At 42.9% G+C, this 25776-nt stretch overlaps 24 non-coding genes across 24 annotated transcripts; all 24 read left to right on the plus strand.

The window, feature by feature from the left end:
* The first annotated feature begins 554 nt into the window (after positions 1–554).
* On the plus strand, positions 555–636 carry trnas-aga. The gene has a single exon. It is a non-coding gene; the product is annotated as a tRNA-Ser (tRNA).
* A 1329-nt stretch (positions 637–1965) lies between these two features.
* Positions 1966–2048, plus strand: trnal-aag. Its single transcript has one exon. It is a non-coding gene; the product is annotated as a tRNA-Leu (tRNA).
* Positions 2049–2309: 261 nt separating this feature from the next.
* On the plus strand, positions 2310–2391 carry trnas-aga. Its single transcript has one exon. It is a non-coding gene; the product is annotated as a tRNA-Ser (tRNA).
* Positions 2392–7665: 5274 nt separating this feature from the next.
* On the plus strand, positions 7666–7748 carry trnal-cag. Its single transcript has one exon. It is a non-coding gene; the product is annotated as a tRNA-Leu (tRNA).
* Positions 7749–8005: 257 nt separating this feature from the next.
* Positions 8006–8087, plus strand: trnas-aga. Its single transcript has one exon. It is a non-coding gene; the product is annotated as a tRNA-Ser (tRNA).
* A 1323-nt stretch (positions 8088–9410) lies between these two features.
* trnal-cag lies at positions 9411–9493 on the plus strand. Its single transcript has one exon. It is a non-coding gene; the product is annotated as a tRNA-Leu (tRNA).
* A 257-nt stretch (positions 9494–9750) lies between these two features.
* Positions 9751–9832, plus strand: trnas-aga. The gene has a single exon. It is a non-coding gene; the product is annotated as a tRNA-Ser (tRNA).
* Positions 9833–11157: 1325 nt separating this feature from the next.
* trnal-cag lies at positions 11158–11240 on the plus strand. Its single transcript has one exon. It is a non-coding gene; the product is annotated as a tRNA-Leu (tRNA).
* Positions 11241–11497: 257 nt separating this feature from the next.
* Positions 11498–11579, plus strand: trnas-aga. The gene has a single exon. It is a non-coding gene; the product is annotated as a tRNA-Ser (tRNA).
* A 1321-nt stretch (positions 11580–12900) lies between these two features.
* Positions 12901–12983, plus strand: trnal-cag. The gene has a single exon. It is a non-coding gene; the product is annotated as a tRNA-Leu (tRNA).
* Positions 12984–13219: 236 nt separating this feature from the next.
* On the plus strand, positions 13220–13301 carry trnas-aga. The gene has a single exon. It is a non-coding gene; the product is annotated as a tRNA-Ser (tRNA).
* A 1321-nt stretch (positions 13302–14622) lies between these two features.
* trnal-cag lies at positions 14623–14705 on the plus strand. The gene has a single exon. It is a non-coding gene; the product is annotated as a tRNA-Leu (tRNA).
* Positions 14706–14962: 257 nt separating this feature from the next.
* On the plus strand, positions 14963–15044 carry trnas-aga. The gene has a single exon. It is a non-coding gene; the product is annotated as a tRNA-Ser (tRNA).
* A 1316-nt stretch (positions 15045–16360) lies between these two features.
* On the plus strand, positions 16361–16443 carry trnal-cag. The gene has a single exon. It is a non-coding gene; the product is annotated as a tRNA-Leu (tRNA).
* A 236-nt stretch (positions 16444–16679) lies between these two features.
* Positions 16680–16761, plus strand: trnas-aga. The gene has a single exon. It is a non-coding gene; the product is annotated as a tRNA-Ser (tRNA).
* Positions 16762–18040: 1279 nt separating this feature from the next.
* trnal-cag lies at positions 18041–18123 on the plus strand. Its single transcript has one exon. It is a non-coding gene; the product is annotated as a tRNA-Leu (tRNA).
* A 257-nt stretch (positions 18124–18380) lies between these two features.
* trnas-aga lies at positions 18381–18462 on the plus strand. Its single transcript has one exon. It is a non-coding gene; the product is annotated as a tRNA-Ser (tRNA).
* Positions 18463–19781: 1319 nt separating this feature from the next.
* Positions 19782–19864, plus strand: trnal-cag. Its single transcript has one exon. It is a non-coding gene; the product is annotated as a tRNA-Leu (tRNA).
* Positions 19865–20129: 265 nt separating this feature from the next.
* On the plus strand, positions 20130–20211 carry trnas-aga. The gene has a single exon. It is a non-coding gene; the product is annotated as a tRNA-Ser (tRNA).
* A 1622-nt stretch (positions 20212–21833) lies between these two features.
* trnas-aga lies at positions 21834–21915 on the plus strand. The gene has a single exon. It is a non-coding gene; the product is annotated as a tRNA-Ser (tRNA).
* Positions 21916–23124: 1209 nt separating this feature from the next.
* On the plus strand, positions 23125–23207 carry trnal-cag. The gene has a single exon. It is a non-coding gene; the product is annotated as a tRNA-Leu (tRNA).
* Positions 23208–23464: 257 nt separating this feature from the next.
* Positions 23465–23544, plus strand: trnal-uaa. Its single transcript has one exon. It is a non-coding gene; the product is annotated as a tRNA-Leu (tRNA).
* A 1276-nt stretch (positions 23545–24820) lies between these two features.
* On the plus strand, positions 24821–24903 carry trnal-cag. The gene has a single exon. It is a non-coding gene; the product is annotated as a tRNA-Leu (tRNA).
* A 257-nt stretch (positions 24904–25160) lies between these two features.
* Positions 25161–25242, plus strand: trnas-aga. Its single transcript has one exon. It is a non-coding gene; the product is annotated as a tRNA-Ser (tRNA).
* Positions 25243–25776: the final 534 nt, after the last annotated feature.

A 25776-nucleotide genomic window follows, 5' to 3' on the forward strand; every position in this document is an offset into this window, starting at 1 on the left:
GTGAGAAAACATAAACAAATGGACATGATGAAATCAAGTCAATTTAGCATTTTTGAGCATGTCAAATTTCATATGGTAAATGCACATTGAAACATATTGCAAATGCACGTGCACTTACAATATGATTCTATAGTGAAAAAACATCACCTAATGGACATGATGAAATCAACACAACGAGTGATGGAAATGTACAACTATCACTGCTCGGCCATCCTGTGTTCATCAGACCAGTCAATTTTGCATTTTTGAGCATGTCAAATTTCATATGGTAAATGCACATTGAAACATATTGCAAATGCACGTGCATTTGCAATATGATTCTATAGTGAAAAAACATCACAAAATGGACATGATGAAGTCAATATAACGAGCGATGGAAAGGAGCAACTATCACTGTCAGGCCATACCGAAAGAAAACAGCTGTACTTAATAACAAATGAATGATGGGAACATTTAATTTTAATGAGTTAATGAGTTACTGCATTGTCTTTCAGTTGTAAAATTATCACTTTCTGTAGGCTATGCCTGGTGGCCCATTCACTGCTGACAAGCCTGTTGTCGTGGCCGAGTGGTTAAGGCGATGGACTAGAAATCCATTAGGATCTTCCTGCGCAGGTTCGAATCCTGCCGACAACGAAATTGAATTTTCTTGACCCCTCCGGAGGTTGAAGTTTAGTCGTGTTTCTTATACCAATCATATTCTCTCAGATCTCCACAAGTACATAGGGATTAGTTGTCCATTTGGGATAGGATCCCACCTCACACCTTTACACACCTGGTTATCCATCCTTCTAGCTCTATAGGCCACAGTAGCATAGGTTACAGGTTTGTAGTCAAGCCAAAGATTTCAGGTGAGATCCCATGATACACACAACAATACAACAACACGATTCTCATGAATAACCATTAAGCCATTTGCTAAGATTTCCCCCATTTGACATGTGGAAACCTGTTGTCACTCTTACCCTGACGGATAGCTCCAGACACTTTTTTGGTCCTATCTGAGGCATTTTTAAATTCATGTCAAAATGGCCATATTCTGAAGACACTCTTAAAGTCTGCAGGGTAATCGAACTGGCCACATCTAAAGTCTAAACCTTGTTAAACCCTAAAAGAAAAAGTAAAAACACGATTGCATTGAAAATAACCATTAAGTCATTCAGGTCGCAGACTCCCCTATAAGCATGGTTTGAAACCCACTCCTGACAACTTTTTAGCGCCTGCATGTCATGCACCTTTGTAAAATCCAGTTGAAAAATAAATGACTTAAGGTAATGTAAATGACACCTAGTTAATATGAGTAGTGAATAACTATCGTATTTTTAATATTCTGCAAAAACAGCTAGTTGATGAGAGGCTGAAAGAGAATTGCAAGAATCGCGCAATTTCACAGGCGGCCCACAAACAGGCGAATAACAAAAAGCATCTCGGAACGCACAACTCGTCGGTCGTTGTCAGTGGATTGTATTGGCGGGAAGAACAAAAGTATCATCTGCAGGGTAATCGAAGTCGCCGCATCTAATGTCAAGCCACCGGTCACAGGTGAGCTGCCTTGTTAAACCCTAAAAATAAATAATAACACGATTGCGTTGAAAATACCCATTAAGCCATTTGTTAAGATTTCCCCCATGTGGACCTGTTGTCACTCTTACCCTGATGATTGCTGATATTTACAGACACTTTTTCGGTCTTATCTGAGGAATTTGATCATTTATATCAGAATGGCCATATTCTGAGGCCAGTTTAGCGTTCATTCAATGACGATTTACTACTCTTTTCCATTGAAGGCCATATTGAGGTTAAATCAATGACTGGAGTTTTTCATTGATAAAAACAAATGACTATTGAAAGTGCAAGTCGGTATCGTGCATAAATTTACTGGTCTCTGTGGTGATTTTAGAAGGCTGTGCCTATTTCTACTTTCAACCCATACTATTTAACCCGATACCCAGGTACCGTGCTGTAGTCAGGATGGCCGAGCGGTCTAAGGCGCTGTGTTAAGGTCGCAGTCTCCCATGGAGGCGTGGGTTCAAATCCCACTTCTGACAGATGTTTAGTGCCTCTCAGGAGTCATGCTGCTTAGCAGTAATAATAAGATGATGAAATAACAATTTATAATAAACACTCTCAAATGCAAACCTTCTGGAGCTGAGCAAAGATCAAGGAAAATAAGAAAACAGCTGTACTTAATAACAAATGAATGAAGGGAACATTTCAATGAGTTAATGAGTTACTGCATTTTCTTTCAGTTGTAAAATTATCACTTTCTGTAGGCTATGCCTGGTGGCCCATTCACTGCTGACAAGCCTGTTGTCGTGGCCGAGTGGTTAAGGCGATGGACTAGAAATCCATTAGGATCTTCCTGCGCAGGTTCGAATCCTGCCGACAACGAAATTTAATTTTCTTGACCCCTCCGGAGGTTGAAGTTTAGTCGTGTTTCTTATACCAATCATATTCTCTCAGATCTCCACAAGTACATAGGGATTAGTTGTCCATTTGGGATAGGATCCCACCTCACACCTTTACACACCTGGTTATCAATCCTTCTAGCTCTATAGGCCACAGTAGCATAGGTTACAGGTTTGTAGACAAGCATGGGCTTCTGGTTTGGAGCGAGTGGTACATCAACAATACAACGCGATTCCCGCAGGTAGTATAACTTTTTCAACTTTTTCATTACATTTCATTACATTTCATTATAGCACAACGGTTTGATTTGTCTAATCTTAGCGATTTCTTCTTAGCTAGCTACATAGCCGTCTTTGTATCAAAGATAATTGCGTAATTATCGTATTTCGCCGTCCTAACGTAGTCTTCACCAGCCAGCTAGCTAACGTCCACTGATTAGCTGCACTGGAGAAACTATTACACTCAACTGAACGACTTGATTAGTGTAGTGTTAGCTAGCTACATAGCTGTCTTTGCTGTCTTCGTATCCAAGATAATTGTGTAGTTTAGAGTGTGTATTCTTAGAGTGATTATCATAATTTACCGAGGTTAGCTATCCAGCTATTTGTCGTCCTTAACGTAGGAGACTCTGCTAGCTAGCCAACAGCTAGCCAACAGCAACGTCTACCGAATAGACTCACAACCCGGTCGCATTCACAGGTAGTATCACATTTTCATTTCATTTCATTACAGTACAACCGTTTGATTTGTTTGATCGTAGCTAGCTACATAGCTAGCTACATAGCCGTCTTTGTATCAAAGATAATTGTGTAGTCTAGAGCGATTTTCTAGGTTAGCTAGCCAGCTATTGTCATTTTTTAACGCAACGTAACGTAAACAACACTGCTAGCTAGCCAGCTAGCCCCCGAATAGCAGCACTGCAGAAACTATTACACTCAACGGAACGACTTGATTAGTGTAGTGTCAACAACGCACCCACTGCCAGCTAGCCTACTTCAGCAGTACTTATCATTTTAATCATTTTAGTCAATAAGATTCTTGCTACGTAAGCTTAACTTTCTGAACATTTGAGACGTGTAGTCCACTTGTCATTCCAATCTCCTTTCCATTAGCGTAGCCTCTTCTGTAGCCTGTCAACTATGTGTCTGTCTATCCCTGTTCTCTCCTCTCTGCACAGACCATACAAACGCTCCACACCGCGTGGCCGCGGCCACCCTAATCTGGTGGTCCCAGCGCGCACGACCCACGTGGAGTTCCAGGTCTCCGGTAGCCTCTGGAACTGCCGATCTGCGGTCAACAAGGCAGAGTTCATCTCAGCCTATGCCTCCCTCCAGTCCCTCGACTTCTTGGCACTGACGGAAAGATGGATCACCACAGACAACACTGCTACTCCTACTGCTCTCTCTTCGTCCGCCCACGTGTTCTCGCACACCCCGAGAGCTTCTGGTCAGCGGGGTGGTGGCACCGGGATCCTCATCTCTCCCAAGTGGTCATTCTCTCTTTCTCCCCTTACCCATCTGTCTATCGCCTCCTTTGAATTCCATGCTGTCACAGTTACCAGCCCTTTCAAGCTTAACATCCTTATCATTTATCGCCCTCCAGGTTCCCTCGGAGAGTTCATCAATGAGCTTGATGCCTTGATAAGCTCCTGTCCTGAGGACGGCTCACCTCTCACAGTTCTGGGCGACTTTAACCTCCCCACGTCTACCTTTGACTCATTCCTCTCTGCCTCCTTCTTTCCACTCCTCTCCTCTTTTGACCTCACCCTCTCACCTTCCCCCCCCTACTCACAAGGCAGGCAATACGCTCGACCTCATCTTTACTAGATGCTGTTCTTCCACTAACCTCACTGCAACTCCCCTCCAAGTCTCCGACCACTACCTTGTATCCTTTTCCCTCTCGCTCTCATCCAACACCTCCCACACTGCCCCTACTCGGATGGTATCGCGCCGTCCCAACCTTCGCTCTCTCTCCCCCGCTACTCTCTCCTCTTCCATCCTATCATCTCTTCCCTCTGCTCAAACCTTCTCCAACCTATCTCCTGACTCTGCCTCCTCAACCCTCCTCTCCTCCCTCTCTGCATCCTTTGACTCTCTAAGTCCCCTATCCTCCAGGCCGGCTCGGTCCTCCCCTCCTGCTCCGTGGCTCGATGACTCATTGCGAGCTCACAGAACAGGGCTCCGGGCAGCCGAGCGGAAATGGAGGAAAACTCGCCTCCCTGCGGACCTGGCATCCTTTCACTCCCTCCTCTCTACATTTTCCTCCTCTGTCTCTGCTGCTAAAGCCACTTTCTACCACTCTAAATTCCAAGCATCTGCCTCTAACCCTAGGAAGCTCTTTGCCACCTTCTCCTCCCTCCTGAATCCTCCTCCCCCTCCCCCCCTCCTCCCTCTCTGCAGATGACTTCGTCAACCATTTTGAAAAGAAGGTCGACGACATCCTATCCTCGTTTGCTAAGTCAAACGACACCGCTGGTTCTGCTCACACTGCCCTACCCTGTGCTCTGACCTCTTTCTCCCCTCTCTCTCCAGATGAAATCTCGCGTCTTGTGACGGCCGGCCGCCCAACAACCTGCCCGCTTGACCCTATCCCCTCCTCTCTTCTCCAGACCATTTCCGGAGACCTTCTCCCTTACCTCATCTCGCTCATCAACTCATCCCTGACCGCTGGCTACGTCCCTTCCGTCTTCAAGAGAGCGAGAGTTGCACCCCTTCTGAAAAAACCTACACTCGATCCCTCCGATGTCAACAATTACAGACCAGTATCCCTTCTTTCTTTTCTCTCCAAAACTCTTGAACGTGCCGTCCTTGGCCAGCTCTCCCGCTATCTCTCTCTGAATGACCTTCTTGATCCAAATCAGTCAGGTTTCAAGACTAGTCATTCAACTGAGACTGCTCTCCTCTGTATCACGGAGGCGCTCCACACTGCTAAAGCTAACTCTCTCTCCTCTGCTCTCATCCTTCTAGATCTATCGGCTGCCTTCGATACTGTGAACCATCAGATCCTCCTCTCCACCCTCTCCGAGTTGGGCATCTCCGGCGCGGCCCACGCTTGGATTGCGTCCTACCTGACAGGTCGCTCCTACCAGGTGGCGTGGCGAGAATCTGTCTCCTCACCACGCGCTCTCACCACTGGTGTCCCCCAGGGCTCTGTTCTAGGCCCTCTCCTATTCTCGCTATACACCAAGTCACTTGGCTCTGTCATAACCTCACATGGTCTCTCCTATCATTGCTATGCAGACGACACACAATTAATCTTCTCCTTTCCCCCTTCTGATGACCAGGTGGCGAATCGCATCTCTGCATGTCTGGCAGACATATCAGTGTGGATGACGGATCACCACCTCAAGCTGAACCTCGGCAAGACGGAGCTGCTCTTCCTCCCGGGGAAGGACTGCCGTTGCATGATCTCGCCATCACGGTTGACAACTCCATTGTGTCCTCCTCCCAGAGCGCTAAGAACCTTGGCGTGATCCTGGACAACACCCTGTCGTTCTCAACCAACATCAAGGCGGTGGCCCGCTCCTGTAGGTTCATGCTCTACAACATCCGCAGAGTACGACCCTGCCTCACACAGGAAGCGGCGCAGGTCCTAATCCAGGCACTTGTCATCTCCCGTCTGGACTACTGCAACTCGCTGTTGGCTGGGCTCCCTGCCTGTGCCATTAAACCCCTTCAACTCATCCAGAATGCCGCAGCCCGTCTGGTGTTCAACCTTCCCAAGTTCTCTCACGTCACCCCGCTCCTCCGTTCTCTCCACTGGCTTCCAGTTGAAGCTCGCATCCGCTACAAGACCATGGTGCTTGCCTACGGAGCTGTGAGGGGAACGGCACCTCAGTACCTCCAGGCTCTGATCAGGCCCTACACCCAAATAAGGGCACTGCGTTCATCCACCTCTGGCCTGCTCGCCTCCCTACCACTGAGGAAGTACAGCTCCCGCTCAGCCCAGTCAAAACTGTTCGCTGCTCTGGCCCCCCCAATGGTGGAACAAACTCCCTCACGACGCCAGGACAGCGGAGTCAATCACCACCTTCCGGAGACACCTGAAACCCCACCTCTTTAAGGAATACCTAGGATAGGATAAGTAATCCCTCTCACCCCACCCTTTAAGATTTAGATTGTAAAGTGACTGTTGTAAAGTGACTGTTCCACTGGATGTCATAAGGTGAATGCACCAATTTGTAAGTCACTCTGGATAAGAAGAGCGTCTGCTAAATGACTTAAATGTAAAATGTAACAAGCCAAAGATTTCAGGTGAGATCCCATGATACACTCAACAATACAACAACACGATTCTCATGAATAACCATTAAGCCATTTCCTAAGATTTCCCCCATTTGACATGTGGAAACCTGTTGTCACTCTTACCCTGACGGATAGCTCCAGACACTTTTTTGGTCCTATCTGAGGCATTTTTAAATTCATGTCAAAATGGCCATATTCTGAAGACACTCTTAAAGTCTGCAGGGTAATCGAACTGGCCACATCTAAACCTTGTTAAACCCTAAAAGAAAAAGTAAAAACACGATTGCATTGAAAATAACTATTAAGTCATTCAGGTCGCAGACTCCCCTATAAGCATGGTTTGAAACCCACTCCTGACAACTTTTTAACGCCTGCATGTCATGCACCTTTGTAAAATCCAGTTGAAAAATAAATGACTTAAGGTAATGTAAATGACACCTAGTTAATATGAGTAGTGAATAACTATCGTATTTTTAATATTCTGCAAAAACAGCTAGTTGATGAGAGGCTGAAAGAGAATTGCAAGAATCGCGCAATTTCAAAGGCGGGCCACAAACAGGCGAATAACAAAAAGCATCTCGGAACGCACAACTCGTCGGTCGTTATCAGTGGATTGTACTGGCGGGAAGAACAAAAGTATCATCTGCAGGGTAATCGCATCTAATGTCAAGCCCGCATCTAATGTCAAGCCACCGGTCACAGGAGAGCTGCCTTGTTAAACCCTAACTTTTTCGGTCTTATCTGAGGAATTTGATAATTTATATCAGAATGGCCATATTCTGAGGCCAGTTTAGCGTTCATTCAATGACGATTTACTACTCTTTTCCATTGAAGGCCATATTGAGGTTAAATCAATGACTGGAGTTTTTCATTGATAAAAACAAATGACTGTTGAAAGTGCAAGTCGGTATCGTGCATAAATTTACTGGTCTCTGTGGTGATTTTAGAAGGCTGTGCCTATTTCTACTGTCACCCCATACTATTTAACCCGATACCCAGGTACCGTGCTGTAGTCAGGATGGCCGAGCGGTCTAAGGCGCTGCGTTCAGGTCGCAGTCTCCCATGGAGGCGTGGGTTCAAATCCCACTTCTGACAGATGTTTAGTGCCTCACAGGAGTCATGCTGCTTAGCAGTAATCATGAGGTGATAAAATAACCATTTATAATAAACACTCTCAAATGCAAACCTTCTGGAGCTGAGCAAAGATCAAGGAAAATAAGAAAACAGTTGACTTAATAACAAATGAATGAGGGCAACACTCCATGTTAATGAGTTACTGCATTGTCTTTCAGTTGTAAAATTATCACTTTCTGTAGGCTATGCCTGGTGGCCCATTCACTGCTGACAAGCCTGTTGTCGTGGCCGAGTGGTTAAGGCGATGGACTAGAAATCCATTAGGATCTTCCTGCGCAGGTTCGAATCCTGCCGACAACGAAATTGAATTTTCTTGACCCCTCCGGAGGTTGAAGTTTAGTCGTGTTTCTTATACCAATCATATTCTCTCAGATCTCCACAAGTACATAGGGATTAGTTGTCCATTTGGGATAGGATCCCACCTCACACCTTTACACACCTGGTTATCCATCCTTCTAGCTCTATAGGCCACAGTAGCATAGGTTACAGGTTTGTAGTCAAGCCAAAGATTTCAGGTGAGATCCCATGATACACTCAACAATACAACAACACGATTCTCATGAATAACCATTAAGCCATTTCCTAAGATTTCCCCCATTTGACATGTGGAAACCTGTTGTCACTCTTACCCTGACGGATAGCTCCAGACACTTTTTTGGTCCTATCTGAGGCATTTTTAAATTCATGTCAAAATGGCCATATTCTGAAGACACTCTTAAAGTCTGCAGGGTAATCGAACTGGCCACATCTAAACCTTGTTAAACCCTAAAAGAAAAAGTAAAAACACGATTGCATTGAAAATAACCATTAAGTCATTCAGGTCGCAAACTCCCCTATAGGCATGGTTTGAAACCCACTCCTGACAACTTTTTAGCGCCTGCATGTCATGCACCTTTGTAAAATCCAGTTGAAAAATAAATGACTTAAGGTAATGTAAATGACACCTGGTTAATATGAGTAGTGAATAACTATCGTATTTTTAATATTCTGCAAAAACAGCTAGTTGATGAGAGGCTGAAAGAGAATTGCAAGAATCGCGCAATTTCAAAGGCGGGCCACAAACAGGCGAATAACAAAAAGCATCTCGGAACGCACAACTCGTCGGTCGTTGTCAGTGGATTGTATTGGCGGGAAGAACAAAAATATAGCCTGCAGGGTAATCGAAGTCGCCGCATCTAATGTCAAGCCACAGGTCACAGGTGAGCTGCCTTGTTAAACCCTAAAAATAAATAATAACACGATTGCGTTGAAAATACCCACTAAGCCATTTGTTAAGATTTCCTCCATGTGGACCTGTTGTCACTCTTACCCTGATGATTGCTGATGTTTTACAGACACTTTTTCGGTCTTATCTGAGGAATTTGATCATTTATATCAGAATGGCCATATTCTGAGGCCAGTTTAGCGTTCATTCAATGACGATTTACTACTCTTTTCCATTGAAGGCCATATTGAGGTTAAATCAATGACTGGAGTTTTTCATTGATAAAAACAAATGACTGTTGAAAGTGCAAGTCGGTATCGTGCATAAATTTACTGGTCTCTGTGGTGATTTTAGAAGGCTGTGCCTATTTCTACTGTCACCCCATACTATTTAACCCGATACCCAGGTACTGAGCTGTAGTCAGGATGGCCGAGCGGTCTAAGGCGCTGCGTTCAGGTCGCAGTCTCCCATGGAGGCGTGGGTTCAAATCCCACTTCTGACAGATGTTTAGTGCCTCACAGGAGTCATGCTGCTTAGCAGTAATCATGAGATGATAAAATAACCATTTATAATAAACACTCTCAAATGCAAACCTTCTGGAGCTGAGCAAAGATCAAGGAAAATAAGAAAACAGTTGACTTAATAACAAATGAATGAGGGCAACACTCCATGTTAATGAGTTACTGCATTGTCTTTCAGTTGTAAAATTATCACTTTCTGTAGGCTATGCCTGGTGGCCCATTCACTGCTGACAAGCCTGTTGTCGTGGCCGAGTGGTTAAGGCGATGGACTAGAAATCCATTAGGATCTTCCTGCGCAGGTTCGAATCCTGCCGACAACGAAATTGAATTTTCTTGACCCCTCCGGAGGTTGAAGTTTAGTCGTGTTTCTTATACCAATCATATTCTCTCAGATCTCCACAAGTACATAGGGATTAGTTGTCCATTTGGGATAGGATCCCACCTCACACCTTTACACACCTGGTTATCCATCCTTCTAGCTCTATAGGCCACAGTAGCATAGGTTACAGGTTTGTAGTCAAGCCAAAGATTTCAGGTGAGATCCCATGATACACTCAACAATACAACAACACGATTCTCATGAATAACCATTAAGCCATTTCCTAAAGATTTCCCCCATTTGACATGTGGAAACCTGTTGTCACTCTTACCCTGACGGATAGCTCCAGACACTTTTTTGGTCCTATCTGAGGCATTTTTAAATTCATGTCAAAATGGCCATATTCTGAAGACACTCTTAAAGTCTGCAGGGTAATCGAACTGGCCACATCTAAACCTTGTTAAACCCTAAAAGAAAAAGTAAAAACACGATTGCATTGAAAATAACCATTAAGTCATTCAGGTCGCAGACTCCCCTATAAGCATGGTTTGAAACCCACTCCTGACAACTTTTTAACGCCTGCATGTCATGCACCTTTGTAAAATCCAGTTGAAAAATAAATGACTTAAGGTAATGTAAATGACACCTAGTTAATATGAGTAGTGAATAACTATCGTATTTTTAATATTCTGCAAAATCAGCTAGTTGATGAGAGGCTGAAAGAGAATTGCAAGAATCGCGCAATTTCAAGGCGGCCCACAAACAGGCGAATAACAAAAAGCATCTCGGACGCACGCACAACTCGTCGGTCGTTGTCAGTGGATTGTATTGGCGGGAAGAACAAAAATATAGCCTGCAGGGTAATCGAAGTCGCCGCATCTAATGTCAAGCCACAGGTCACAGGTGAGCTGCCTTGTTAAACCCTAAAAATAAATAATAACACGATTGCGTTGAAAATACCCACTAAGCCATTTGTTAAGATTTCCTCCATGTGGACCTGTTGTCACTCTTACCCTGATGATTGCTGATGTTTACAGACACTTTTTCGGTCTTATCTGAGGAATTTGATCATTTATATCAGAATGGCCATATTCTGAGGCCAGTTTAGCGTTCATTCAATGACGATTTACTACTCTTTTCCATTGAAGGCCATATTGAGGTTAAATCAATGACTGGAGTTTTTCATTGATAAAAACAAATGACTGTTGAAAGTGCAAGTCGGTATCGTGCATAAATTTACTGGTCTCTGTGGTGATTTTAGAAGGCTGTGCCTATTTCTACTGTCACCCCATACTATTTAACCCGATACCCAGGTACTGAGCTGTAGTCAGGATGGCCGAGCGGTCTAAGGCGCTGCGTTCAGGTCGCAGTCTCCCATGGAGGCGTGGGTTCAAATCCCACTTCTGACAGATGTTTAGTGCCTCACAGGAGTCATGCTGCTTAGCAGTAATAATGAGATGATAAAATAACCATTTATAATAAACACTCTCAAATGCAAACCTTCTGGAGCTGAGCAAAGATCAAGGAAAATAAGAAAACAGTTGACTTAATAACAAATGAATGAGGGCAACACTCCATGTTAATGAGTTACTGCATTGTCTTTCAGTTGTAAAATTATCACTTTCTGTAGGCTATGCCTGGTGGCCCATTCACTGCTGACAAGCCTGTTGTCGTGGCCGAGTGGTTAAGGCGATGGACTAGAAATCCATTAGGATCTTCCTGCGCAGGTTCGAATCCTGCCGACAACGAAATTGAATTTTCTTGACCCCTCCGGAGGTTGAAGTTTAGTCGTCGTTTCTTATACCAATCATATTCTCTCAGATCTCCACAAGTACATAGGGATTAGTTGTCCATTTGGGATAGGATCCCACCTCACACCTTTACACACCTGGTTATCCATCCTTCTAGCTCTATAGGCCACAGTAGCATAGGTTACAGGTTTGTAGTCAAGCCAAAGATTTCAGGTGAGATCCCATGATACACTCAACAATACAACAACACGATTCTCATGAATAACCATTAAGCCATTTCCTAAGATTTCCCCCATTTGACATGTGGAAACCTGTTGTCACTCTTACCCTGACGGATAGCTCCAGACACTTTTTTGGTCCTATCTGAGGCATTTTTAAATTCATGTCAAAATGGCCATATTCTGAAGACACTCTTAAAGTCTGCAGGGTAATCGAACTGGCCACATCTAAACCTTGTTAAACCCTAAAAGAAAAAGTAAAAACACGATTGCATTGAAAATAACCATTAAGTCATTCAGGTCGCAGACTCCCCTATAAGCATGGTGAAACCCACTCCTGACAACTTTTTAGCGCCTGCATGTCATGCACCTTTGTAAAATCCAGTTGAAAAATAAATGACTTAAGGTAATGTAAATGACACCTAGTTAATATGAGTAGTGAATAACTATCGTATTTTTAATATTCTGCAAAATCAGCTAGTTGATGAGAGGCTGAAAGAGAATTGCAAGAATCGCGCAATTTCACAGGCGGCCCACAAACAGGCGAATAACAAAAAGCATCTCGGAACGCACAACTCGTCGGTCGTTGTCAGTGGATTGTATTGGCGGGAAGAACAAAAATATAGCCTGCAGGGTAATCGAAGTCGCCGCATCTAATGTCAAGCCACAGGTCACAGGTGAGCTGCCTTGTTAAACCCTAAAAATAAATAATAACACGATTGCGTTGAAAATACCCACTAAGCCATTTGTTAAGATTTCCTCCATGTGGACCTGTTGTCACTCTTACCCTGATGATTGCTGATGTTTACAGACACTTTTTCGGTCTTATCTGAGGAATTTGATCATTTATATCAGAATGGCCATATTCTGAGGCCAGTTTAGCGTTCATTCAATGACGATTTACTACTCTTTTCCATTGAAGGCCATATTGAGGTTAAATCAATGACTGGAGTTTTTCATTGATAAAAACAAATGACTGTTGAAAGTGCAAGTCGGTATCGTGCATAAATTTACTGGTCTCTGTGGTGATTTTAGAAGGCTGTGCCTATTTCTACTGTCACCCCATACTATTTAACCCGATACCCAGGTACTGTGCTGTAGTCAGGATGGCCGAGCGGTCTAAGGCGCTGCGTTCAGGTCGCAGTCTCCCATGGAGGCGTGGGTTCAAATCCCACTTCTGACAGATGTTTAGTGCCTCACAGGAGTCATGCTGCTTAGCAGTAATAATGAGATGATAAAATAACCATTTATAATAAACACTCTCAAATGCAAACCTTCTGGAGCTGAGCAAAGATCAAGGAAAATAAGAAAACAGTTGATTAACACTCCATGTTAATGAGTTACTGCATTGTCTTTCAGTTGTAAAATTATCACTTTCTGTAGGCTATGCCTGGTGGCCCATTCACTGCTGACAAGCCTGTTGTCGTGGCCGAGTGGTTAAGGCGATGGACTAGAAATCCATTAGGATCTTCCTGCGCAGGTTCGAATCCTGCCGACAACGAAATTGAATTTTCTTGACCCCTCCGGAGGTTGAAGTTTAGTCGTGTTTCTTATACCAATCATATTCTCTCAGATCTCCACAAGTACATAGGGATTAGTTGTCCATTTGGGATAGGATCCCACCTCACACCTTTACACACCTGGTTATCCATCCTTCTAGCTCTATAGGCCACAGTAGCATAGGTTACAGGTTTGTAGTCAAGCCAAAGATTTCAGGTGAGATCCCATGATACACTCAACAATACAACAACACGATTCTCATGAATAACCATTAAGCCATTTCCTAAGATTTCCCCCATTGACATGTGGAAACCTGTTGTCACTCTTACCCTGACGGATAGCTCCAGACACTTTTTTGGTCCTATCTGAGGCATTTTTAAATTCATGTCAAAATGGCCATATTCTGAAGACACTCTTAAAGTCTGCAGGGTAATCGAACTGGCCACATCTAAACCTTGTTAAACCCTAAAAGAAAAAGTAAAAACACGATTGCATTGAAAATAACCATTAAGTCATTCAGGTCGCAGACTCCCCTATAAGCATGGTTTGAAACCCACTCCTGACAACTTTTTAACGCCTGCATGTCATGCACCTTTGTAAAATCCAGTTGAAAAATAAATGACTTAAGGTAATGTAAATGACACCTAGTTAATATGAGTAGTGAATAACTATCGTATTTTTAATATTCTGCAAAATCAGCTAGTTGATGAGAGGCTGAAAGAGAATTGCAAGAATCGCGCAATTTCACAGGCGGCCCACAAACAGGCGAATAACAAAAAGCATCTCGGAACGCACAACTCGTCGGTCGTTGTCAGTGGATTGTATTGGCGGGAAGAACAAAAATATAGCCTGCAGGGTAATCGAAGTCGCCGCATCTAATGTCAAGCCACAGGTCACAGGTGAGCTGCCTTGTTAAACCCTAAAAATAAATAATAACACGATTGCGTTGAAAATACCCACTAAGCCATTTGTTAAGATTTCCTCCATGTGGACCTGTTGTCACTCTTACCCTGATGATTGCTGATGTTTACAGACACTTTTTCGGTCTTATCTGAGGAATTTGATCATTTATATCAGAATGGCCATATTCTGAGGCCAGTTTAGCGTTCATTCAATGACGATTTACTACTCTTTTCCATTGAAGGCCATATTGAGGTTAAATCAATGACTGGAGTTTTTCATTGATAAAAACAAATGACTGTTGAAAGTGCAAGTCGGTATCGTGCATAAATTTACTGGTCTCTGTGGTGATTTTAGAAGGCTGTGCCTATTTCTACTGTCACCCCATACTATTTAACCCGATACCCAGGTACTGAGCTGTAGTCAGGATGGCCGAGCGGTCTAAGGCGCTGCGTTCAGGTCGCAGTCTCCCATGGAGGCGTGGGTTCAAATCCCACTTCTGACAGATGTTTAGTGCCTCACAGGAGTCATGCTGCTTAGCAGTACTAATGAGATGATGAAATAACCATTTATAATAAACACTCTCAAATGCAAACCTTCTGGAGCTGAGCAAAGATCAAGGAAAATAAGAAAACAGTTGACTTAATAACAAATGAATGAGGGCAACACTCCATGTTAATGAGTTACTGCATTGTCTTTCAGTTGTAAAATTATCACTTTCTGTAGGCTATGCCTGGTGGCCCATTCACTGCTGACAAGCCTGTTGTCGTGGCCGAGTGGTTAAGGCGATGGACTAGAAATCCATTAGGATCTTCCTGCGCAGGTTCGAATCCTGCCGACAACGAAATTGAATTTTCTTGACCCCTCCGGAGGTTGAAGTTTAGTCGTGTTTCTTATACCAATCATATTCTCTCAGATCTCCACAAGTACATAGGGATTAGTTGTCCATTTGGGATAGGATCCCACCTCACACCTTTACACACCTGGTTATCCATCCTTCTAGCTCTATAGGCCACAGTAGCATAGGTTACAGGTTTGTAGTCAAGCCAAAGATTTCAGGTGAGATCCCATGATACACTCAACAATACAACAACACGATTCTCATGAATAACCATTAAGCCATTTCCTAAGATTTCCCCCATTTGACATGTGGAAACCTGTTGTCACTCTTACCCTGACGGATAGCTCCAGACACTTTTTTGGTCCTATCTGAGGCATTTTTAAATTCATGTCAAAATGGCCATATTCTGAAGACACTCTTAAAGTCTGCAGGGTAATCGAACTGGCCACATCTAAACCTTGTTAAACCCTAAAAGAAAAAGTAAAAACACGATTGCATTGAAAATAACCATTAAGTCATTCAGGTCGCAGACTCCCCTATAGGCATGGTTTGAAACCCCCTGACAACTTTTTAGCGCCTGCATGTCATGCACCTTTGTAAAATCCAGTTGAAAAATAAATGACTTAAGGTAATGTAAATGACACCTAGTTAATATGAGTAGTGAATAACTATCGTATTTTTAATATTCTGCAAAAACAGCTAGTTGATGAGAGGCTGAAAGAGAATTGCAAGAATCGCGCAATTTCACAGGCGGCCCACAAACAGGCGAATAACAAAAAGCATCTCGGAACGCACAACTCGTCGGTCGTTGTCAGTGGATTGTATTGGCGGGAAGAACAAAAGTATCATCTGCAGGGTAATCGAAGTCGCCGCATCTAATGTCAAGCCACAGGTCACAGGTGAGCTGCCTTGTTAAACCCTAAAAATAAATAATAACAGATTGCGTTGAAAATACCCACTAAGCCATTTGTTAAGATTTCCTCCATGTGGACCTGTTGTCACTCTTACCCTGATGATTGCTGATGTTTACAGACACTTTTTCGGTCTTATCTGAGATTTGATCATTTATATCAGAATGGCCATATTCTGAGGCCAGTTTAGCGTTCATTCAATGACGATTTACTACTCTTTTCCATTGAAGGCCATATTGAGGTTAAATCAATGACTGGAGTTTTTCATTGATAAAAACAAATGACTGTTGAAAGTGCAAGTCGGTATCGTGCATAAATTTACTGGTCTCTGTGGTGATTTTAGAAGGCTGTGCCTATTTCTACTGTCACCCCATACTATTTAACCCGATACCCAGGTACTGAGCTGTAGTCAGGATGGCCGAGCGGTCTAAGGCGCTGCGTTCAGGTCGCAGTCTCCCATGGAGGCGTGGGTTCAAATCCCACTTCTGACAGATGTTTAGTGCCTCACAGGAGTCATGCTGCTTAGCAGTACTAATGAGATGATGAAATAACCATTTATAATAAACACTCTCAAATGCAAACCTTCTGGAGCTGAGCAAAGATCAAGGAAAATAAGAAAACAGTTGATTAACACTCCATGTTAATGAGTTACTGCATAGTCTTTCAGTTGTAAAATTATCACTTTCTGTAGGCTATGCCTGGTGGCCCATTCACTGCTGACAAGCCTGTTGTCGTGGCCGAGTGGTTAAGGCGATGGACTAGAAATCCATTAGGATCTTCCTGCGCAGGTTCGAATCCTGCCGACAACGAAATTGAATTTTCTTGACCCCTCCGGAGGTTGAAGTTTAGTCGTGTTTCTTATACCAATCATATTCTCTCAGATCTCCACAAGTACATAGGGATTAGTTGTCCATTTGGGATAGGATCCCACCTCACACCTTTACACACCTGGTTATCCATCCTTCTAGCTCTATAGGCCACAGTAGCATAGGTTACAGGTTTGTAGTCAAGCCAAAGATTTCAGGTGAGATCCCATGATACACTCAACAATACAACAACACGATTCTCATGAATAACCATTAAGCCATTTCCTAAGATTTCCCCCATTTGACATGTGGAAACTGTCACTCTTACCCTGACGGATAGCTCCAGACACTTTTTGGTCCTATCTGAGGCATTTTTAAATTCATGTCAAAATGGCCATATTCTGAAGACACTCTTAAAGTCTGCAGGGTAATCGAACTGGCCACATCTAAACCTTGTTAAACCCTAAAAGAAAAAGTAAAAACACGATTGCATTGAAAATAACCATTAAGTCATTCAGGTCGCAGACTCCCCTATAGGCATGGTTTGAAACCCACTCCTGACAACTTTTTAGCGCCTGCATGTCATGCACCTTTGTAAAATCCAGTTGAAAAATAAATGACTTAAGGTAATGTAAATGACACCTAGTTAATATGAGTAGTGAATAACTATCGTATTTTTAATATTCTGCAAAATCAGCTAGTTGATGAGAGGCTGAAAGAGAATTGCAAGAATCGCGCAATTTCACAGGCGGCCCACAAACAGGCGAATAACAAAAAGCATCTCGGAACGCACAACTCGTCGGTCGTTGTCAGTGGATTGTATTGGCGGGAAGAACAAAAATATAGCCTGCAGGGTAATCGAAGTCGCCGCATCTAATGTCAAGCCACAGGTCACAGGTGAGCTGCCTTGAGATTGCGTTGCTAAGCCATTTGTTAAGATTTCCTCCATGTGGACCTGTTGTCACTCTTACCCTGATGATTGCTGATGTTTACAGACACTTTTTCGGTCTTATCTGAGGAATTTGATCATTTATATCAGAATGGCCATATTCTGAGGCCAGTTTAGCGTTCATTCAATGACGATTTACTACTCTTTTCCATTGAAGGCCATATTGAGGTTAAATCAATGACTGGAGTTTTTCATTGATAAAAACAAATGACTGTTGAAAGTGCAAGTCGGTATCGTGCATAAATTTACTGGTCTCTGTGGTGATTTTAGAAGGCTGTGCCTATTTCTACTGTCACCCCATACTATTTAACCCGATACCCAGGTACTGCTGTAGTCAGGATGGCCGAGCGGTCTAAGGCGCTGCGTTCAGGTCGCAGTCTCCCATGGAGGCGTGGGTTCAAATCCCACTTCTGACAGATGTTTAGTGCCTCACAGGAGTCATGCTGCTTAGCAGTAATAATGAGATGATGAAATAACCATTTATAATAAACACTCTCAAATGCAAACCTTCTGGAGCTGAGCAAAGATCAAGGAAAATAAGAAAACAGTTGACTTAATAACAAATGAATGAGGGCAACACTCCATGTTAATGAGTTACTGCATTGTCTTTCAGTTGTAAAATTATCACTTTCTGTAGGCTATGCCTGGTGGCCCATTCACTGCTGACAAGCCTGTTGTCGTGGCCGAGTGGTTAAGGCGATGGACTAGAAATCCATTAGGATCTTCCTGCGCAGGTTCGAATCCTGCCGACAACGAAATTGAATTTTCTTGACCCCTCCGGAGGTTGAAGTTTAGTCGTGTTTCTTATACCAATCATATTCTCTCAGATCTCCACAAGTACATAGGGATTAGTTGTCCATTTGGGATAGGATCCCACCTCACACCTTTACACACCTGGTTATCCATCCTTCTAGCTCTATAGGCCACAGTAGCATAGGTTACAGGTTTGTAGTCAAGCCAAAGATTTCAGGTGAGATCCCATGATACACTCAACAATACAACAACACGATTCTCATGAATAACCATTAAGCCATTTCCTAAGATTTCCCCCATTTGACATGTGGAAACCTGTTGTCACTCTTACCCTGACGGATAGCTCCAGACACTTTTTTGGTCCTATCTGAGGCATTTTTAAATTCATGTCAAAATGGCCATATTCTGAAGACACTCTTAAAGTCTGCAGGGTAATCGAACTGGCCACATCTAAACCTTGTTAAACCCTAAAAGAAAAAGTAAAAACACGATTGCATTGAAAATAACCATTAAGTCATTCAGGTCGCAACTCCCCTATAGGCATGGTTTGAAACCCACTCCTGACAACTTTTAGCGCCTGCATGTCATGCACCTTTGTAAAATCCAGTTGAAAAATAAATGACTTAAGGTAATGTAAATGACACCTAGTTAATATGAGTAGTGAATAACTATCGTATTTTTAATATTCTGCAAAATCAGCTAGTTGATGAGAGGCTGAAAGAGAATTGCAAGAATCGCGCAATTTCACAGGCGGCCCACAAACAGGCGAATAACAAAAAGCATCTCGGAACGCACAACTCGTCGGTCGTTGTCAGTGGATTGTACTGGCGGGAAGAACAAAAGTATCATCTGCAGGGTAATCGAAGTCGCCGCATCTAATGTCAAGCCACAGGTCACAGGTGAGCTGCCTTGTTAAACCCTAAAAATAAATAATAACAGATTGCGTTGAAAATACCCACTAAGCCATTTGTTAAGATTTCCTCCATGTGGACCTGTTGTCACTCTTACCCTGATGATTGCTGATGTTTACAGACACTTTTTCGGTCTTATCTGAGGAATTTGATCATTTATATCAGAATGGCCATATTCTGAGGCCAGTTTAGCGTTCATTCAATGACGATTTACTACTCTTTTCCATTGAAGGCCATATTGAGGTTAAATCAATGACTGGAGTTTTTCATTGATAAAAACAAATGACTGTTGAAAGTGCAAGTCGGTATCGTGCATAAATTTACTGGTCTCTGTGGTGATTTTAGAAGGCTGTGCCTATTTCTACTGTCACCCCATACTATTTAACCCGATACCCAGGTACTGAGCTGTAGTCAGGATGGCCGAGCGGTCTAAGGCGCTGCGTTCAGGTCGCAGTCTCCCATGGAGGCGTGGGTTCAAATCCCACTTCTGACAGATGTTTAGTGCCTCACAGGAGTCATGCTGCTTAGCAGTACTAATGAGATGATGAAATAACCATTTATAATAAACACTCTCAAATGCAAACCTTCTGGAGCTGAGCAAAGATCAAGGAAAATAAGAAAACAGTTGACTTAATAACAAATGAATGAGGGCAACACTCCATGTTAATGAGTTAATGAGTTACTGCATTGTCTTTCAGTTGTAAAATTATCACTTTCTGTAGGCTATGCCTGGTGGCCCATTCACTGCTGACAAGCCTGTTGTCGTGGCCGAGTGGTTAAGGCGATGGACTAGAAATCCATTAGGATCTTCCTGCGCAGGTTCGAATCCTGCCGACAACGAAATTGAATTTTCTTGACCCCTCCGGAGGTTGAAGTTTAGTCGTGTTTCTTATACCAATCATATTCTCTCAGATCTCCACAAGTACATAGGGATTAGTTGTCCATTTGGGATAGGATCCCACCTCACACCTTTACACACCTGGTTATCCATCCTTCTAGCTCTATAGGCCACAGTAGCATAGGTTACAGGTTTGTAGTCAAGCCAAAGATTTCAGGTGAGATCCCATGATACACTCAACAATACAACAACACGATTCTCATGAATAACCATTAAGCCATTTCCTAAGATTTCCCCCATTTGACATGTGGAAACCTGTTGTCACTCTTACCCCCTGACGGATAGCTCCAGACACTTTTTGGTCCTATCTGAGGCATTTTTAAATTCATGTCAAAATGGCCATATTCTGAAGACACTCTTAAAGTCTGCAGGGTAATCGAACTGGCCACATCTAAACCTTGTTAAACCCTAAAAGAAAAAGTAAAAACACGATTGCATTGAAAATAACCATTAAGTCATTCAGGTCGCAGACTCCCCTATAGGCATGGTTTGAAACCCACTCCTGACAACTTTTTAGCGCCTGCATGTCATGCACCTTTGTAAAATCCAGTTGAAAAATAAATGACTTAAGGTAATGTAAATGACACCTGGTTAATATGAGTAGTGAATAACTATCGTATTTTTAATATTCTGCAAAAACAGCTAGTTGATGAGAGGCTGAAAGAGAATTGCAAGAATCGCGCAATTTCACAGGGGCCCACAAACAGGCGAATAACAAAAAGCATCTCGGAACGCACAACTCGTCGGTCGTTATCAGTGGATTGTACTGGGGGAAGAACAAAAGTATCATCTGCAGGGTAATCGAAGTCGCCGCATCTAATGTCAAGCCACAGGTCACAGGAGAGCTGCCTTGTTAAACCCTAAAAATAAATTTTCGTTGTAAGCCTTATCTGGACCTGTTGTCACTCTTACCCTGATGATTTGATGTTTACAGACACTTTTTCGGTCTTATCTGAGGAATTTGATCATTTATATCAGAATGGCCATATTCTGAGGCCAGTTTAGCGTTCATTCAATGACGATTTACTACTCTTTTCCATTGAAGGCCATATTGAGGTTAAATCAATGACTGGAGTTTTTCATTGATAAAAACAAATGACTGTTGAAAGTGCAAGTCGGTATCGTGCATAAATTTACTGGTCTCTGTGGTGATTTTAGAAGGCTGTGCCTATTTCTACTTTCACCCCATACTATTTAACCCGATACCCAGGTACTGAGCTGTAGTCAGGATGGATGGAGCGGTCTAAGGCGCTGCGTTCAGGTCGCAGTCTCCCATGGAGGCGTGGGTTCAAATCCCACTTCTGACAGATGTTTAGTGCCTCACAGGAGTCATGCTGCTTAGCAGTAATAATGAGATGATGAAATAACCATTTATAATAAACACTCTCAAATGCAAACCTTCTGGAGCTGAGCAAAGATCAAGGAAAATAAGAAAACAGTTGACTTAATAACAAATGAATGAGGGCAACACTTCATGTTAATGAGTTACTGCATTGTCTTTCAGTTGTAAAATTATCACTTTCTGTAGGCTATGCCTGGTGGCCCATTCACTGCTGACAAGCCTGTTGTCGTGGCCGAGTGGTTAAGGCGATGGACTAGAAATCCATTAGGATCTTCCTGCGCAGGTTCGAATCCTGCCGACAACGAAATTGAATTTTCTTGACCCCTCCGGAGGTTGAAGTTTAGTCGTGTTTCTTATACCAATCATATTCTCTCAGATCTCCACAAGTACATAGGGATTAGTTGTCCATTTGGGATAGGATCCCACCTCACACCTTTACACACCTGGTTATCCATCCTTCTAGCTCTATAGGCCACAGTAGCATAGGTTACAGGTTTGTAGTCAAGCCAAAGATTTCAGGTGAGATCCCATGATACACTCAACAATACAACAACACGATTCTCATGAATAACCATTAAGCCATTTCCTAAGATTTCCCCCATTTGACATGTGGAAACCTGTTGTCACTCTTACCCTGACGGATAGCTCCAGACACTTTTTTGGTCCTATCTGAGGCATTTTTAAATTCATGTCAAAATGGCCATATTCTGAAGACACTCTTAAAGTCTGCAGGGTAATCGAACTGGCCACATCTAAACCTTGTTAAACCCTAAAAGAAAAAGTAAAAACACGATTGCATTGAAAATAACCATTAAGTCATTCAGGTCGCAAACTCCCCTATAGGCATGGTTTGAAACCCACTCCTGACAACTTTTTAGCGCCTGCATGTCATGCACCTTTGTAAAATCCAGTTGAAAAATAAATGACTTAAGGTAATGTAAATGACACCTGGTTAATATGAGTAGTGAATAACTATCGTATTTTTAATATTCTGCAAAAACAGCTAGTTGATGAGAGGCTGAAAGAGAATTGCAAGAATCGCGCAATTTCAAAGGCGGGCCACAAACAGGCGAATAACAAAAAGCATCTCGGAACGCACAACTCGTCGGTCGTTATCAGTGGATTGTACTGGCGGGAAGAACAAAAGTATCATCTGCAGGGTAATCGAAGTCGCCGCATCTAATGTCAAGCCACCGGTCACAGGAGAGCTGCCTTGTTAAACCCTAACTTTTTCGGTCTTATCTGAGGAATTTGATCATTTATATCAGAATGGCCATATTCTGAGGCCAGTTTAGCGTTCATTCAATGACGATTTACTACTCTTTTCCATTGAAGGCCATATTGAGGTTAAATCAATGACTGGAGTTTTTCATTGATAAAAACAAATGACTGTTGAAAGTGCAAGTCGGTATCGTGCATAAATTTACTGGTCTCTGTGGTGATTTTAGAAGGCTGTGCCTATTTCTACTGTCACCCCATACTATTTAACCCGATACCCAGGTACTGAGCTGTAGTCAGGATGGCCGAGCGGTCTAAGGCGCTGCGTTCAGGTCGCAGTCTCCCATGGAGGCGTGGGTTCAAATCCCACTTCTGACAGATGTTTAGTGCCTCACAGGAGTCATGCTGCTTAGCAGTACTAATGAGATGATGAAATAACCATTTATAATAAACACTCTCAAATGCAAACCTTCTGGAGCTGAGCAAAGATCAAGGAAAATAAGAAAACAGTTGACTTAATAACAAATGAATGAGGGCAACACTCCATGTTAATGAGTTACTGCATTGTCTTTCAGTTGTAAAATTATCACTTTCTGTAGGCTATGCCTGGTGGCCCATTCACTGCTGACAAGCCTGTTGTCGTGGCCGAGTGGTTAAGGCGATGGACTAAATCCATTAGGATCTTCCTGCGCAGGTTCGAATCCTGCCGACAACGAAATTGAATTTTCTTGACCCCTCCGGAGGTTGAAGTTTAGTCGTGTTTCTTATACCAATCATATTCTCTCAGATCTCCACAAGTACATAGGGATTAGTTGTCCATTTGGGATAGGATCCCACCTCACACCTTTACACACCTGGTTATCCATCCTTCTAGCTCTATAGGCCACAGTAGCATAGGTTACAGGTTTGTAGTCAAGCCAAAGATTTCAGGTGAGATCCCATGATACACTCAACAATACAACAACACGATTCTCATGAATAACCATTAAGCCATTTCCTAAGATTTCCCCCATTTGACATGTGGAAACCTGTTGTCACTCTTACCCTGACGGATAGCTCCAGACACTTTTTTGGTCCTATCTGAGGCATTTTTAAATTCATGTCAAAATGGCCATATTCTGAAGACACTCTTAAAGTCTGCAGGGTAATCGAACTGGCCACCACATCTACCTTGTTAAACCCTAAAAGAAAAAGTAAAAACACGATTGCATTGAAAATAACCATTAAGTCATTCAGGTCGCAAACTCCCCTATAGGCATGGTTTGAAACCCACTCCTGACAACTTTTTAGCGCCTGCATGTCATGCACCTTTGTAAAATCCAGTTGAAAAATAAATGACTTAAGGTAATGTAAATGACACCTGGTTAATATGAGTAGTGAATAACTATCGTATTTTTAATATTCTGCAAAAACAGCTAGTTGATGAGAGGCTGAAAGAGAATTGCAAGAATCGCGCAATTTCAAAGGCGGGCCACAAACAGGCGAATAACAAAAAGCATCTCGGAACGCACAACTCGTCGGTCGTTATCAGTGGATTGTACTGGCGGGAAGAACAAAAGTATCATCTGCAGGGTAATCTAATGTCAAGCCACAGGTCACAGGTGAGCTGCGCATCTAATGTCAAGCCACCGGTCACAGGAGAGCTGCCTTGTTAAACCCTAACTTTTTCGGTCTTATCTGAGGAATTTGATCATTTATATCAGAATGGCCATATTCTGAGGCCAGTTTAGCGTTCATTTATATCAGAATGGCCATATTCTGAGGCCAGTTTAGCGTTCATTCAATGACGATTTACTACTCTTTTCCATTGAAGGCCATATTGAGGTTAAATCAATGACTGGAGTTTTTCATTGATAAAAACAAATGACTGTTGAAAGTGCAAGTCGGTATCGTGCATAAATTTACTGGTCTCTGTGGTGATTTTAGAAGGCTGTGCCTATTTCTACTGTCACCCCATACTATTTAACCCGATACCCAGGTACTGAGCTGTAGTCAGGATGGCCGAGCGGTCTAAGGCGCTGCGTTCAGGTCGCAGTCTCCCATGGAGGCGTGGGTTCAAATCCCACTTCTGACAGATGTTTAGTGCCTCACAGGAGTCATGCTGCTTAGCAGTACTAATGAGATGATGAAATAACCATTTATAATAAACACTCTCAAATGCAAACCTTCTGGAGCTGAGCAAAGATCAAGGAAAATAAGAAAACAGTTGACTTAATAACAAATGAATGAGGGCAACACTCCATGTTAATGAGTTACTGCATTGTCTTTCAGTTGTAAAATTATCACTTTCTGTAGGCTATGCCTGGTGGCCCATTCACTGCTGACAAGCCTGTTGTCGTGGCCGAGTGGTTAAGGCGATGGACTAGAAATCCATTAGGATCTTCCTGCGCAGGTTCGAATCCTGCCGACAACGAAATTGAATTTTCTTGACCCCTCCGGAGGTTGAAGTTTAGTCGTGTTTCTTATACCAATCATATTCTCTCAGATCTCCACAAGTACATAGGGATTAGTTGTCCATTTGGGATAGGATCCCACCTCACACCTTTACACACCTGGTTATCCATCCTTCTAGCTCTATAGGCCACAGTAGCATAGGTTACAGGTTTGTAGTCAAGCCAAAGATTTCAGGTGAGATCCCATGATACACTCAACAATACAACAACACGATTCTCATGAATAACCATTAAGCCATTTCCTAAGATTTCCCCCATTTGACATGTGGAAACCTGTTGTCACTCTTACCCTGACGGATAGCTCCAGACACTTTTTTGGTCCTATCTGAGGCATTTTTAAATTCATGTCAAAATGGCCATATTCTGAAGACACTCTTAAAGTCTGCAGGGTAATCGAACTGGCCACATCTAAACCTTGTTAAACCCTAAAAGAAAAAGTAAAAACACGATTGCATTGAAAATAACCATTAAGTCATTCAGGTCGCAGACTCCCC

Source organism: Oncorhynchus gorbuscha, unplaced genomic scaffold (genome assembly GCF_021184085.1).
Source record: "Oncorhynchus gorbuscha isolate QuinsamMale2020 ecotype Even-year unplaced genomic scaffold, OgorEven_v1.0 Un_scaffold_3553, whole genome shotgun sequence".
NCBI lineage: Eukaryota > Metazoa > Chordata > Actinopteri > Salmoniformes > Salmonidae > Oncorhynchus > Oncorhynchus gorbuscha.